Source organism: Silurus meridionalis, chromosome 6 (assembly GCF_014805685.1).
Source record: "Silurus meridionalis isolate SWU-2019-XX chromosome 6, ASM1480568v1, whole genome shotgun sequence".
Lineage (NCBI taxonomy): Eukaryota > Metazoa > Chordata > Actinopteri > Siluriformes > Siluridae > Silurus > Silurus meridionalis.
This window is the reverse complement of record NC_060889.1, coordinates 6,474,382-6,490,253: the sequence shown is the minus strand read 5'-3', so window position 1 is coordinate 6,490,253 and position 15,872 is coordinate 6,474,382.

Below are 15,872 nucleotides of genomic sequence, written 5' to 3'. Positions count from 1 at the left end.
TTTCAAAGTGACTGAGAAAAACTGTAATCAAAGTTTTCTAAAATTCAGCATGAGACGATTTACATAGATAATAACCACTTAAAAAGTAAGAAACATTTTAGAACATTTTATTTATTGTAGTAACAGCACTATACATAATTTGTATAAAATGAACATTGTTATCTATCTATAATGATATGAACACAGTGCACAAAGTAGAATGCATGATAACTTAATACCAATTAGACCTAATAATACTTTATCTTTCTCAGTCTACCTGCTTATTCTTATTTTTCTTTAGAAAACACATAAACATGCATAAAATTAATCAATTCATCCTTTAACCACAGCTGCATTTTCATGCATATTTCCTTGAACCCAGTCTCTACACTTCCAATCCCTACACTTTTCTTCTTTCCACTTATTGCATTTTAAAACTGTCCCAATTATCTGTTACAAAAACCATTTTGCTAAACCGTGTTTGGGGATTTGGAACATAATAAAACATGCATATATGAGAGAAACTGACTATGACTATGATTATTACTGATTATTACTGTTTTGGACACATATGAATGTCAGGGTACACCCTGCTTCTTCGCCTCCGCTCGGAGCTCATCACCATTCTACTGATTCCAAACACCTGCCTCTCGTTTATCGTGCCCATATAACCACCTCTCTCACCCCATTTTAGCGTCCGTTATTGTTTGCATTGGTGTCTATGTGTTTTTGCTTCATTACGCCATTAAAGTTTTTTGGGTTTTTGGTGCTTCGGCTTCCGCCTCAGTCACTTGCCTAACAATGAAGGAAGAATAAGATGGTGGAAACTGAAGGAGGAAGAGTGTAGTGTGAGATTCAGGGAAGAGGTCAGACAGGGGCTCGGTGGTGGTGAAGAGGTGCTGGATGATTGGGCAACTACTGCAGAAGTGATATGGGAGACCGCTAGAAAGATACTTGGTGTGACATCTAGAAATAGAAAGGAAGGAAGACAAAGAGATGTGGTGGTGGAATGAGGAAGTGCAGGAGAGCATAAGGAGAAAGAGGTTGGCAAAACAGTGGGATCCACAAAGTGATGAGAAAAGTAGGCAGGAGTACAAGGAGATGCGGCAGCAGGTAAAGAGGGACGTGGTGAAAGCCAAGGAAAAGGCATATGAGGAGCTGTATGAGAAGTTGGACACTAAGGAAGGAGAAAAGGATTTATACCGATTGGCCAGGCAGAGAGACCGAGCTGGGAAGGATGTGCTGCAAGTTAGAGAAATAAAGGATTGAGATTGAAACGTGTTGACTAGTAAGAAGAGTGTGTTGAGAAGATGGAGGATTTTGAGCAGGTGATAAGGAAAGTGAGAGAGAGAGAAGGTTGGATGATGTGGAGTTGGTGAAGCAGGAAGTGGATAGGATTAATAAAGAGGAAGTGAGAGCAGCGATTAAGAGAATGAAGAGTGGTAAGTTGGAAGGACTAGATGACATACCAGTAGAAGCGTGGAGATGTTTAGGAGAGATGTCAGTGGAGTTTTTAACAAGATTGTTCAACAATATTTTGGAAGGTGAGAAGATGCCTGAGGAATGGAGAAGGAGTGTGCTGGTACCGATCTTTAAGAATAAGGGAGATGTGCAGACCTGCAGTAACTACAGGGGAATTAAGTTGATCAGTCACAGTTATGGGAAAGAGTAGTGGAAGTCAGGCTGAGGAAAGAGGTGACCATCTGTGAGCAACATTATGGTTTTATGAAGAGGAAGAACACTAAAGATGCAATATTTGCTTTGAGAATGTTGATGGAGAAGTTTAGAGAAGGTCAGAAGGAGTTGCATTGTGTGTTTGTGGATTTAGAGAAAGCATATGACAGGGTGGAGAGAGGTGTTGTGGTATTGTATGAGGAAGTCATGTGTCTCAGAGAAGTATGTGAGGGTGGTGCAGGACATGTATGAGGACAGTGTGACAGCAGTGAAGTGTGCAGTAGAACGACAGACTGGTTCAAGGTGGAGGTTGGACTGCATCAAGGATCAGCTCTGAGTTTGCAGTGGTGATGGACACGTTGACGGACGAGGTCAGACAGGAGTCTCCATAGACTATGATGATATTGTGATTAGTGGTGAGAGTAGGGAGCAGGTTGAGAAGAGCCTGGAGAGGAGGAGATATGCGCTGGAGAGAAAGGGAATGAAAGTCAGTAGGAGTAAGACAGAGTACATGTGTGTGAATTAAGGGGAGGGCAGTGGAGTGGTGCGGTTACAGGGAGAAGAGGTGGAGAAGGTGGAGGAGTTCAGGTACCTGGGGTCAACACTGCAAAGTAATGGAGAGTGTGTGAAAAGAATAAAAGAGTGCAGGCAGGGTGGAGTGGGTGGAGAAGAGTGGCAGAAGTGATTTGTGATAGAAGGGTATTTGTGAGAGTGAAAGGAAAGTTTATTGTGGTGAGACCTGTGATGTTGTATGGTTTAGAGACAGTGGCATTGAGTAAAAGATAGGAGCTGGAGGAAGCAAAGCTGAAGATGTTGAGGTTTTTGTTGGGAAGAAACGACGATAGACAGGATTGGAAACGAGTTTATTAGAGGGACAGCGCATGTTGGACGTTTTGGAGACAAGGTGAGGGAGGTGAGATTGAGATGGTTTGCACATGTGCAGAGGAGGGACATGGGGTATATCAGTAGGAGAATGCTGAGGATGCAGCCACCAGAAAGGAGGAGAAGAGGAAGGCCAAAAAGGAGGTTTATGGATGTGGTGAAGGAAGACATTCAGGTAGTTGGTTTGAAAGAGGCAGATGTAGAGGACAGGGGAGTATGGAGACGGATAATCCACTGTGGTGACCCCTAATGGGCCGGAAGAAGAAGAAGAAGAAGAAGAAGAAGAAGAAGAAGAAGAAGACTGTTTTGGACACATAATATGAATTATTTAATTAGTCATGAAAATTTGTATTTATTTTGGGGAAGACAACGACAAGCCAGTTAGTGTAAGTTTTCATTCACTAATATTTTTGGTTAACAGCTACAGCAAGTTTGTTGTTAGTAGTGCATAATAAATGGGCCTTCTTCTTGTACTAAAAGATTAACTGAGTAAAAGTGCATATGTATTTACCTTGAATTGTACTTGGGTATCACAAGTAAAAGTACTGATCTATTTGAATTATATGTTAACAATTTATGAAGTTAAATGTTCCTTTCTCCTGAACATTATATCTTAATAAGGAAAGAGTTTTTCAGTGTGTACAAACAATGAGGCTGCAGAACTGCTCTGATAAAAACCATGGGTTTATAAATTCACTTGAGCTGTAATGCAGGTAATCTTTAACATAGTGAGGGTGAGCTGTAACGCAGGTGAGCAGTAATGCAGATGAAGGTGAGCAGTAACGCAGGTGAGCAGTAACGCAGGAGAAGGTCAGCAGTAAAGCAGGTGAGCTGTAACGCATGTAAGCAGTAATGCAGATGAAGATGAGCTGTAACGCAGGAGAAAGTTAGCAGTAATGCAGGTGAGGATGAGCTGTAACGCAGGTGAGCTGTAATGAAGGTGAGCTGTAACGCAGGAGAAGGTGAGCAGTAATGCAGGTGAGGGTGAGCAGTAACGCAGGTGAGCAGTAACGCAGGAGAAGGTGAGCTGTAACGCAGGAGAAGGTGAGCTGTAAAGGCAGGAGAAGGTGAGCTGTAAAGGCAGGAGAAGGTGAGTGTCGGAACTCAGAGCCCGTCTCTGAGGCGACACATCGAGGGTGGATTTCTTTGCTCAGAGGATTCCCAATAATGCCCAGCCAATTCTAGAAAAAACACAAATATAATAGACACAAACCGCCAATGAAGGATCCTCAGTCCTGGATGAGTAAAAGCAAAACTTCTTTATTTCCATGCACGTTCCAAAGAGCTCAGTAGAAGGTGGGTACTTCACATCAAAATGAACAGCACATCAACAAATGATAGAGCACGCCATAGTGAGGAAGTACACTGACTGTTCGTTTCGCGCTTGTATTTATACCCTGTAGCCACCGTGTCTTTTCTATTTTTTCAAATTCTTTGGCCTTGAGAAATTCCCCTTATGTCTGCCTTCTTGCCGTTCCTTGTCCCCTTTTGCCTATCCTTGTCAATTCCCCTTATGTCTGCCTTCTTCTGCCAAGTCCCCTTATGTCTCGGATCTTGCCTATCCTTGTCAATTCCCCTTATCTTTGGCCTTGGTGTTCATTCTTCCAAATAACACCATATTTGGAGTTCCTGTTTTTTCCAATTTCCCTTATATTCGGCCCATAATTTTATACATAAAAAAAATATGAGTGAGTATAAAGCCCTTATTTCTCTCTGGATTCAACCATACGTTCTTCAGTCTCTCAAGTGTGAACAACCTTTTTGCGGCCTATTTTGTCCTCCTGCATTTGCAATGGGTAAGTGTTATGCTTTATTCTTTTATAATGCTGTTTTGCTATTCTACTTTCATTTAATTGAGTTATAGCATTGTTTGTATACTGTGCTTGATTATAATACTTTTAATTAATAGTTGTATGCGCCTAGGTTATATTTTAATTGTGCATTCTGAACTGAATGTTACACTGTGTGTAGAATCTTTTTTCTTGCATGAGTGTTATCTTTTGCTTATGCCCGTCGTCACCGTGATTTGACCCTGTCTAATATCTTATCTCTGTTGGTCTCTTTGCTCAGCTCCACCACGTTTGCCTCCCAGAACGACTCAGTTGGGCATTCTTCGCCGACAATTTCGCCAGTTTCAGCTCTCCTTACTTGCCGCTGAGCTTACTCATTTTCTTGAACATCTTTCCAGCCCAAGTGTCCCTGAGGATGCCTTCCTGCCTCCTCGCATTGTGCAGAGCACTTCTACGCGTGACAAGAGCACACAGACTTCTCCTGAGCTCAACAGCCGTCACGGATGCTCCTACTTCCTGACACTACACCACAGTTTTCTCCCTATCCTTCACACTGGCCTGTTGCTTTGCCAAGTCACCGTGCTCCTGTGCCTTCACCTGGCTTCGGGCCAAGCCGCTCTTTCATGTCTCCTGCCCATGCTTCTGTGTCTTCACCCGGCCTTGGGCCTAGCTACTCCTACATGTCTCCTGCAGCTGCTGAAGCCCGTACGCCTTGCTATTTCAATAAAGATGCTTAATCTCCCTCAAGTTTGTTTCCTGTCCTTCTTTGCCTATTCTATACACTCATAACATTCAGTCAGATTCTATCCTACTCACACATGTAAATACCCTATTATTATTATTAATACTTGATGTAACTAAAGGTTTGATTAACATATAGATCAAATAGGTTTTGTCAGACTACTTCTATTATATCTAATAAGTTCTATATTGCTTTATTAAGTTAATTAGGTTAATTTAGTTTGATAATATTAGTTTGATTATAACACACGCTAGATATGGTTGATTAAAATATTTTTCTCGACATTACTCCCCCCTCTGAGACTTTATAGTCTCACATTCCGCTTATAACCACTTATAACCATTTCTCAATCATACATGTCATGTAATACAGCAGTAGAACAAAGTAAAAGTCTTTGACTTCTTTGGCATATGTAGTTTTCTTCTGACCCAGATACTTTGCGTATCGCAGGGGTCTTGTTGGAGCCCTGGAAGAGGTTACTAGCACTTTACCAGGCACTCGTGTGTTGAAAAGAATAATAAAGCAAAAACAAAAAGTAAAAGAAATAAAAGCAAAATGATTAAGATCGACAATGCAACATTATAAGATCGACAATGCAACATTATAAGATCGACATTACTCCCACCCTCACACTAATGGGTGCGCCAAACCACAACATCGATGAACTAGGAGTGGGCGAAAAACCCTGTAGACAAACATGCCAGGGAAAATTCCCACTCTGCCCGCCAGTGGCGCGACCGTGGAATCACCACCAAGGTCATCCTTAGTCGTGGGTGTACATGCAGTTAAATATGAGACACATAAACAAAATGAAAATTGAAATTAAACAATGTAGTCCGCATAATGTGCGATATCTGTGAATCAGGATAGGGCGACAGTGCCAATCCCGATGTGTTGCTGGTTCCGTTGTCCATAGAACATAGCCTCCTAAGGTAATGGTGTAGTACGTTACAGTAGTGCGTTGCATGACGAAGGTCGTAAGCAGGAAACTATGGGTGTTTCGGGCTCTTGTTGAGAAGGAAAGAACCCCAAATGACTCAGCCAGGGAGATTGCGCAACGTATTGTGAAGACTCGGGTGACCATCTGGAGTCCACCAGGAAGATTATAGACAGAGTTCTGAATGGAGTCTAACCACGTTCCCTCCGGAGAAAACATGTTAGCATGGCGCAAAATGGCGGTCACTGGTCTCGCTGGTCCTCATCTGTTTCCCAAGCAAACTCATCCTCTGTGGAGGAAAACCGAACCACTCATGGGGTCCATCATGGCACCGGTCACCCAAAGGACAGTCGTCACCGTCTTGGCACCACAAGCAATGTGTCTGATGGTCATAGGTTAGGCTGCACACGCCTCACAGGGACCCCTGAATGTGTCGAAGGCGAAGCGATATCCCTCATAACATGTTTCTGCGAATGCACACACACCAGGAAACAGTCGCAGATTCGGCTGTAGCCACCTGGGTTCACCAGCGCCATGTTCCTGCACACAACATGAAGAACTCACAACAACAACATGGTTCATACAACATAATTTGGACAAGCAACGACTTAAAGCATTTGCCATGAAAGTGGGAAATATAGAAGTAAACCTCCACGGGTATGTTATTAGTATCAAGATCAGTAATCAGGCACAGATAGATAGATGGCTAGACAGATATACATCTGTATACATAATACAAAGGATATTAGTAAAAGGATATGTTTGGTGTGCAGCACTACGTGAGTGCATCCAGTTGGCACCATAATCAACAGCAGCTGAACCCAAAAAACATATAGCTGGACAAAGATGAGTGGTGTCATAAGGTGCTTTGTCACATGCCTCTAACCCTACTGTCGGCATAACACGAGGTGGACGTCGAGATCTTCTGTCACATACAATGCACGTAGAGTGGGGCACTGCTGCATGCCCCGAATCCACCATCCATTGTCTGTACAGGTTAAGGTTTGGCTGAATGTTTGTAGTTTCAGCATATTGCTTTACTGATGTTACATTGATTCTTTCCGCGCATCTGAAACAGGTCGGGGCTTTTGGGTTAGAGGGATAGTTGGGGTTCTTGTATCTGAAACTAAATTGTATTCTAGGTAAGTTCATCCCTTCCTGCCAGTTAGGGACATATACTAGAATTTTATACAAAACATCCCCATACGCTAGAGATTCTACTGAGGTTCTTTCAAACGTGCCATGCGGGATCCCTACTTGGGAAAACCAAATACCATAAAAGCGTAATATCAATACAACTGCGGGTGCCTAATATGCGAGGTATAACTCTGTGGGGTACTCCAGTGACCACTATAATGTCTGTTTCTTTATCCGTGTCAGTCATTCGAGCCTCAAGTCTCATCTCGTATTCAGGAGTGTTTTTTATCTCTGTAGAGTTGCAGGGATGAAAAAGGGATATAGTATATGTTATAAACATATGTTGTGCAGTTACTGGAAAGGATGGTAGGACCTTGGTGTTATTTAAAAACGCCCAATGCACACCGGAACTGTTCTGCAAGTACGTTTCTGGCCATATGTAGCGAAACCTTTGCAGCCTGTTCTGAAGTGAGACTAGTTTTAGCAAGGTGACCTAGAGACCCTAGTGGTTTAGACCTTTTGTATCTATTTGTGGACATTGTGCGGGTTGGGAATAGTTATTTAGGGAAATGTTGGACAAAGGGACTGATATATCTGCTGGACGATGTAAATTACGGTTAATGAAAATGTAAGGGCAAATGAACCATACTGCTAAAGCCATAACGAGTACTGCCCAGTGTCTGTTGGTGAGAGTCCGTTTGGACTTTAGAATTTTTCATCATGGTTCCACAGGTAGATCGATATCTAAGTCTACTAGATCTTGTAGATTAAGAGTGTCAAACTGTTCAGGTGGAGTGACAGTGTTTTCTTCGTTGCCTAGTAGTCTCTGCACAGTCTCTTCTAGTTTGTCAGAGTCTAGTGTGTCATGTGGTGGTCGTGAATCAACCTGATACGAACAACCTGGCCTCGGTTCTCCTTCAACTGGCCGTGGTTGTGTGGTTTTGGCACGTGTCCTGTATGCTGGTCCTCTGTCCTGTGCTGGGCCTGCGCCGTCGTCGTCGTCTTCTGAGTCGTCAGAGTGGGCGCAGCGTGCCAACTCAGCCGAGATTTCCTCCACTCTGGTCCTTTCACCGCAGCTCTGCAACAATGGTTAAGATGATACCAGTATTCCTTACCTTCAACCTTGACTGCGGTAGGAGTTGCTAGTACCACCTTGAATGGGCCTTCACGGCGTGGCTCACTCCAGTGTTTCCTTTTGAACACTTTGATATACACGTAGTCACCTGGTTGCACCTGCTGTAGTGGCTCATCAACCTGTGCCCGTGTGTGGCTTCACGGACCTGTAAATATAAAGTTCTGTGTATTTGCGTCAGATGTTTGCAATAACTAGACATGTCTGCTTCAAGTTGTTCAAGTGAGGAGCCTGTGTAAGGTCCTTGTGTAAAAGCAACTGGCATGGGTCGTCCTGTCAGCAACTCATGTGGTTTCAGGTGTGTGTTGCGATTTGTTTGAGAGCGCATTTTCATCAATGCCAGTGGGAGAGCCTGTACCCAATTCAGATCTGTGCTAGCACAAATTTTGCTATTTTCTCCTTCAACACTCCATTTGCTCTCTCAACCATTCCTTGTGACTGTGGATGGTAAACACACCCCATTCTTTGCTTGATACACAAAGCTTCTGCAAATGCTTTGATCACATTATTTACAAAATGTGGTCCATTGTCAGAGCTCAGCTTGTCAGGTATCCCAAACCTTGGAATCACTTCCCTGATCAAAAACTTAGCTACAGTCTTTGCGTCATTCTTGGCAGTAGCTGTTGCCTCTACCCATCTGCTAAAACGATCTATTACTACCAAGATGTATATTTTCCCTTCCTTCCTATCTGCCATGTCCACAAAGTCCATCATCAAATGTCGAAATGGTCCCCTTGGTTCAGGAATGTGGCTGATTGGTGCTGTGAAATGTTTCCTGACATTTCGTGCTGCACATAGCTCACAGGACCTCAGGAATTTGTCCACCATACTGGCCAGATATGGCGACCACCAATTCCTTCGGATTGTGTCTATGGTCTCCCAAAGATTACAGTGATCTACCCCATGTGCTTCAGTAATGAGCTTGGTAAAGAGCTAATGGTGCTACCCACACTCCATCAATACTTCTCCATAACCCTGTGTTGGGGTCTTGTACTGCCCTCGTTTTTCCATCTCTCTTCTCCTCTCCACTTGCTACATCCTGATATTCCCCAAGATCTTCCTCTGTTACCTGCCCTCGCACTTCCTCATGTTCTTCATCTTGTACCATCATCACTTTCACACAGTCTTTTTCTACTGCTGCACTTTTAGCTGCCTCATCTGCTGCCGCATTACCTCTACTGACCATATCTCCATCAGATTTGTGGGCTTTACACTTCACAATGGCTAATGCCTTTGGAAGCATCATTGCTTTGAGCAAATCCGAAATTGCAGGACCATGTAAAATGGATGATCCATCAGCTCTCTGGAAACCCCTTTGTTCCCAGATGGGTCCAAATGTGTGACATACCCCATGTGCATATGTTGAATCAGTGTAAATAGTACACCTTCCTCCTGCTCCCAGCCTACATGCTGCTGTTAACGCTTTTATTTCTGCCAATTGGGCAGAACAAGGTTGTGGTACACTTACACTAGCTAGTACTCAAACGAGTCATCTTCCTCATTGTGCATGACCACAGCATATCCTGCTTTATTGCCATCATTCGCACGATAGCAAGAACCGTCCACAGACAAAACAATTTGGGCATTTTGCAATGGTTGGTTCTCTAGGTCATCTCTAGCTTTTAGAAATTTCTCTGCTTCTGTAGTGCACTCATGGGGAATTCCTCATCTGATAAGACCACTCGATCAGCTGGATTGATTGTGAGGCACCTCTCAATTGTTAGTTCTGGTGCAGACAGGATGACATCATACCCTGTCTTTCGTGCATTCGTGATCACAAACTTTTGACTTGTCAGCAGAGCATGTAATGCATGAGAAGTGTACAGGGTCACTGGATGACCCATCGTGATTGTTGATGCTTTTCGATAGGCAAATGCTGCGCTGCCAATCCTCTGTAACAAGGTGGCATGCCTTTTTCCACATTGTCAAGAGCCGTACTATAGTATGCAATTGGCTTCTTTCCCATGCTCTGTTGCTGTTGTGCTAAAATGGCTGATGCAAAACCTCGTCTCTCTGACACATAGAGGTGAAATGGTTTTGTGTAGTCTGGACAAGCTAGTGCTGGGGCAGATTTTAGATCACTTTTGATTGTTTCAAAAGCCTTTTTTCCTTCCTCTGTCCAGACCACACGTGCGCTAGATTTTGTCTGATCAGCTGCTTTCATCATGTCTCTGAGAGGTTGTGCTTTCAACGCAAAGTCACAAATCCACGGTCTGCTAAAACCTGCTAAACCCAGGAATGACAACATATGTTGCACTGTTTGAGGTTGTGGTGTTTTCTGAATTGCCTCTACATGAGAGGCGAGATTTTGCGTGTAGTGCCTTGAGCACTCTACCCAAATATTCTACCTTTTGTTGGCAGAATTGCAATTTTTCCTTACTGACCTTGTGTCCATTATGAGCTAGGGTTTCCAGGACCTTTAACGAGTCCTTCATGCACTGTTCTTTAGTTTGACTACAAATCAGTAGGTCATCCACATTTTGAAGCAAACTGCTTTGAATGTCTAGATCTGCCAGATCTCGTGCTAACACCTGGTTAAAATTGATGGACTTTCACAATACCCTTGTGGCAGACGTGTAGGTGTATTGTTTTCCCCGTATGTGAATGCAAACAGAAACTGAGACTCAGGATGCAGAGGTACACTAAAAAATGCTGAGCATAAATCAATCACCGTGTAACATTTAGTCCCTTCAGGGATGTTTGTTAACAGTGTGTGTGGATCGGGTACTACAGGATTTTCTGCTACCACCACGATTTATTGGTCTTAAATCATGGACCAATCTCCACTTGTCTGAATTTGGTTTTCTGACCGGAAAAATGGGGTGTTGCAAGGGCTGTTTGTTGGAATTAACACTCCTGCTTCAACTAGTCCTTCAATGGTTGGTCTTATCCTTCTATCGCTTGTTGCGACAATTGGTATTGCTTCTGGTAAGGTAACTGCACATTGGGTTTTAATTGAATTTTCTCCAACCCTGATGACTTAACTAACCCTACATCTGTCTGATGTTTAGTCCATAGCTTTTCCGGAATTTGTTTCAGTACCTGTTCTTCTTCTAGTTCAGCCTGTTCTTCCTTCTGTTGCCATTGTCCTACCTGTCCTACTTGTGTTCTCACTTGCATCTGTCTGTTGATCAAAATAGTGTGAGCTACCACACTGTCTTCAGCTGTTAGTTTTATTCTGAGATATTTCCTGTCTAATGTCATGCTCATATTTTCTACCACTGGTATCCATTCAGTTATCTGGCTTGCTTCTCTGACCATTGGCCCTAAGTCTTTTGATTTAAAATTTTGCCCGATCATTAGGGAGACATGTGGAACAGAGTTCTCGACTGAATACCACTGTGCAATGTGGTCTGGTAGTTGTACTGTTGCAGCTATCCCTTGGGGACCAAGGATCATGTTCTCTGCTTTGAGACTGTACTGGTTCCTTCTACATGTTCTCCCACAAAGTCTCATATTCTTCATCTTGTCCCCCCTCATCGTACCTTATTGTGCAATGCCATGGTTTTCTGGTTTCTTCACAGTCTGGACGCATGTTTGTAAACCATATTTTCCAGTGGTCATATAGCTTGTGAATTTCTGAGGATGTCCCGTCGAGTTCCAGCCAATAGACTTTATCCAGTGTTTGTTGTTCTATTTTTCTTTCTACCATCACACACTGTTGAGCTAGGATTTCAGGAAGTTCGACCCACACTCCTGTAGGTCCACAGAAGATTTTTGCTCCTAGCTTACACAGTACATCTCTGCCTAATAGATTTGCTGGGGTATTGGGGGAATACAACAATGGTGCTTGTATTGTGATTCCTTCTACTGTTATGTCTTGTGGCTCTGTGAAATGCAAAGTTTGAGTTTTACCCGAGAAGCCTACTGTCTTTACTGCTTTGCGTGAGAGGGGGAGCTTAGAGCCTTCTTTTCCAATGCTTGTAAATGTTGCTCCTGTGTCAATCAAAACGATGTCTGGAGCTGGTTATTCACATCCACCATTATGGTTGGTTCTTGTGCAGGGTACAGTGAGGTGGGGCACTGTACCAGCTCCCCGCTCTGGCTTCTCTGGGCATCTTCACATGTTACCTTGAGGTGGTCCCGGAGTTTGTTGATTCTGCTGATTCTGGCCCATCCATGGTCCTGCCCAATTTCCGGGGTCTTGCCAGCTTTGATTTTGTTGCTGGTTTCCTTGCTGTTGTCTTATTGGATAGGGGCAGTTTCTCATCATGTGATTGGGATCTTGACAGTTCCAGCATCTTCCTCCTCTCGGTGGTTGATAATTTCTTGGTTGAAACATTCCTCCTCTTCCTCTGCCTCTTCCTTGCCCTTGCCCCCACCCTCTGTTTTGTGGTGGATATTGTTGATACATTGGATAGGTCATTATTGGTTGTCCCACAGGCATTAGTTGCTGATTTCCTTGATCTGACTAGCTGGATCCTGCTGTGCATTTGTTGGTATCATCATGACTGCTGCTTGTTTAGCTGAACTTTTCTCTTCTTTGCGTTTCTCTTGATTTTCTTGTTTGCTCCGTGCTATCTCTCCGAGCTGTGCTTTGTGCAGCAATGTTATTAAATCTTCTGCTGCTTGTTTACTTGCTTCCTTCTTTTTCCTGTGCATTTCCACAGCATGTGTGACATTTGCCTGGAAAGCTGCCCAGGGCAGTGCATTAAGTCCCACAACTGATTCAAGCTGTTCTTGTACTTCACTTGGAAGCGCCCTCTTCAAAATTATTTTGAATAATGTGAGGTTAGCCGTTGTCTCATCCCATGCTGACCCCATCTCTTCAGCCCATGCTTTCTGTAACTTAAGAATGAAGGCCGCAGCTCCTTCTTTTTCGTCCATTTTCAGGTTTTCCACCTTGGTTAGATCAGATTGAGTTGGGTATGCAGATCGAAGTGCATTCCATACGTCATTTCTTTTCACTCCAAATGTCCAGCGATCATAATCTTTCTTGTACTTTAGGGGTGCTTTCACACCTTTCTTGCCTCTGTTTTTTGCTTTTTCTGGCGATGTCTTTGATTCTGGTCATGCTCAGGTGGTTCTAGTTCCTCTCGCTTTCTTTCCCATTCTTCAGGTGGGATATCTAAGTCATAATCATGTTCATAATCATATCTCCCTTCATTGCCGCTTTCTTCATTATCTCCCTCTTCTCCTTCAAGATTCTGAAATAACACTGTTTGTTTGTCTTGCTCTTCCTTTGTTCATTTTGTTGTCTGAAGCTAGTAATTCCATCCTCCTTCAATGCGTCCTCCTGTTATGTCTAGTTGTATGTCGTGATACTCTCTCTTTCCTAGTACTGGGTAGAAGCTAATCACCTTTGGCTTCTTTACTTCAGCATATGGTGGTGCTTTCTTCTGTTCCTCAAACTCCTCCAATGGTGGGGCTGAGGCCTTTTCTGACCCTTTTCCTCCTTACTTCCTGTTCCTTCTCTGTCTTTTCTTTGTGCACTTTTAACATCTCCCCTCATGCTCAAACCATTCAATGATGTCTAATTTCCGTTTTGTCTTTTCCTTCTTCTCTTTTTTTATTTCTCCCCAATTTCTTATTCTGGTCTTCATTACATCACACTTTTCTTTATTAAATGTTCCTCTTCTGGCCATTGCAAATCCCAGTTGTCAGGTTTTCCATTTTTCATGTATTTTTGATCTCCTTTTCAGCCCCTTTATGCCTTATAATTATCACATCTACAGGTGTGATTGGGGATTCCTCCTTGCTCATGATGCACCCTGTCTCGCTCTGTGTGCTTCTCTCACGGTGGCCTGGGTTTCTATTTTGAGCAGACCACTTTAGATGGACGTTTATCCGTCTCACTGTCTTACAAGGTCGTGTTGGATTCTTTCGGCTTTGTCCACTTAACGAGTTGATTTTATCGATTAGAATCGAGGTGGCTACACCTCTTTCCCACAAAACCTCTTTAGGTTCTACTACAACAGTTGCCGTCAGTCCTGAGCAATAATTAGATTGTTCAGGTACTTCTGCATTTAATTCTATCAATGGTTCCTCGTCTTCGTTGTGTGGGTCTGCTATGAAATCAAACAGGTGTATCACGGCTTTACTAGGTTTAGGGGCTTTCACTAGGGTGCGCAATACTGGGCTTAACAGTTGAGGTTTCAGACGCTTTTATTTTTCATACCAGTTTTCCTCTGGGAATATCTGGTGTAACACCTCTATGCCATGTAATCGTGTAATAGCCCACAATTTGTCTTGTATCTACTTCTCTGTCTGCCTCCTCTCTATACTGTTTCTATCTTTATATGTTCTTTCGTCCCAAAATGAGTTCTAAGTCCGTTCGTCTCTATCTCTATGTCTATCAAATCCATACATTTATCTTGCTATATTTTCTCTATTTGATTTATTCGTTTATTCGCACTGTGTATGTCCGAGTGTATGCATGTATGTGTGTGTGTGTGTCAGCGAGCGAACACTATGTGTGTGCTATACTCCGTGCGCCTATGCGCATGCGCACCCCCCTTCGTGCGCTCCGTGTCTATACGCGCGTGCCCGCGCCCCCTCCTTTTCTGCTCCGTCCCTCGTCCACGCGCAGCTCTCCTGTGCTTCTAATGTGTGCGCGTATATACCATGCTATTTTATCAATAGTACAGATATGCAAATAATATGAGTATACTCACAAACTCAGCATCATCCCAAGCAGCGTAAGCAAACAGCAAGCAACAATACAAACACAGGCATACATATAAATTCACAGACAAAACATCAACATACAGAAAACACCACTATAAATCCGGTTTTTTACAAAAACACGCTTTTCACGAACAATATGACAACAACACTTACACAACTGCAGTTACAACGTTTCTCTTTTTACCGTACATGTACACATGGCCATCACTTCATCTCAATAATCTCAATATCCTCGGGTCCCACCCCGTACTCGTAACGGTGACTCTCCGAGCCCTTTACTCTTATACTGACAACTCACGACCTTTTAAATGTACCCTTTCCACCCCAGGTTACGAATCTGGATCCCCTAGTAAAGACCTATGGTATCTTTCCTGTTTTTAGACCATATGAGAAGTGTTGTCTTCTCACATCGGGACTTGCACCCGAATCACCAAGACTTCACTTTTGGGTTTACACGATTTCGGTCTGCTTAGTCTGCAACCTAATTAGACCATATGGAAAGTCCGACAGACTAAGGTACAAACAATTAGCCGTAGTTTCACGTGGGTCCCACCCTGCGTCTCTATACGCAGTGACTCTCCACCTCACAACTTATGTCTTTACTTTTGCTTATACTCATCCAACACTAATTTTCCACCCGATAGTTCTTTGGCCCTAGGCCAGCAGTCTATACCCTCCCGGGCCGACAACCTCATAGGCATACAGTTACTAATCACAGACTTTGAGTATAACAGGTGTCTGCTTACCTTTTTTCTCTGAATTTTTGTTTCCAGCGGCTGTAGCCCACAGGATGCTCGGTCCCCTGTTCAGGTTTTCGACCTTTGTGCTGACCTTCAGGGCCCCACGTTGGCGCCAATAAATATGTCGGAACTCAGAGCCCGTCTCTGAGGCGACACATCGAGGGTGGATTTCTTTGCTCAGAGGATTCCCAATAATGCCCAGCCAATTCTAGAAAAAACACAAATATAATAG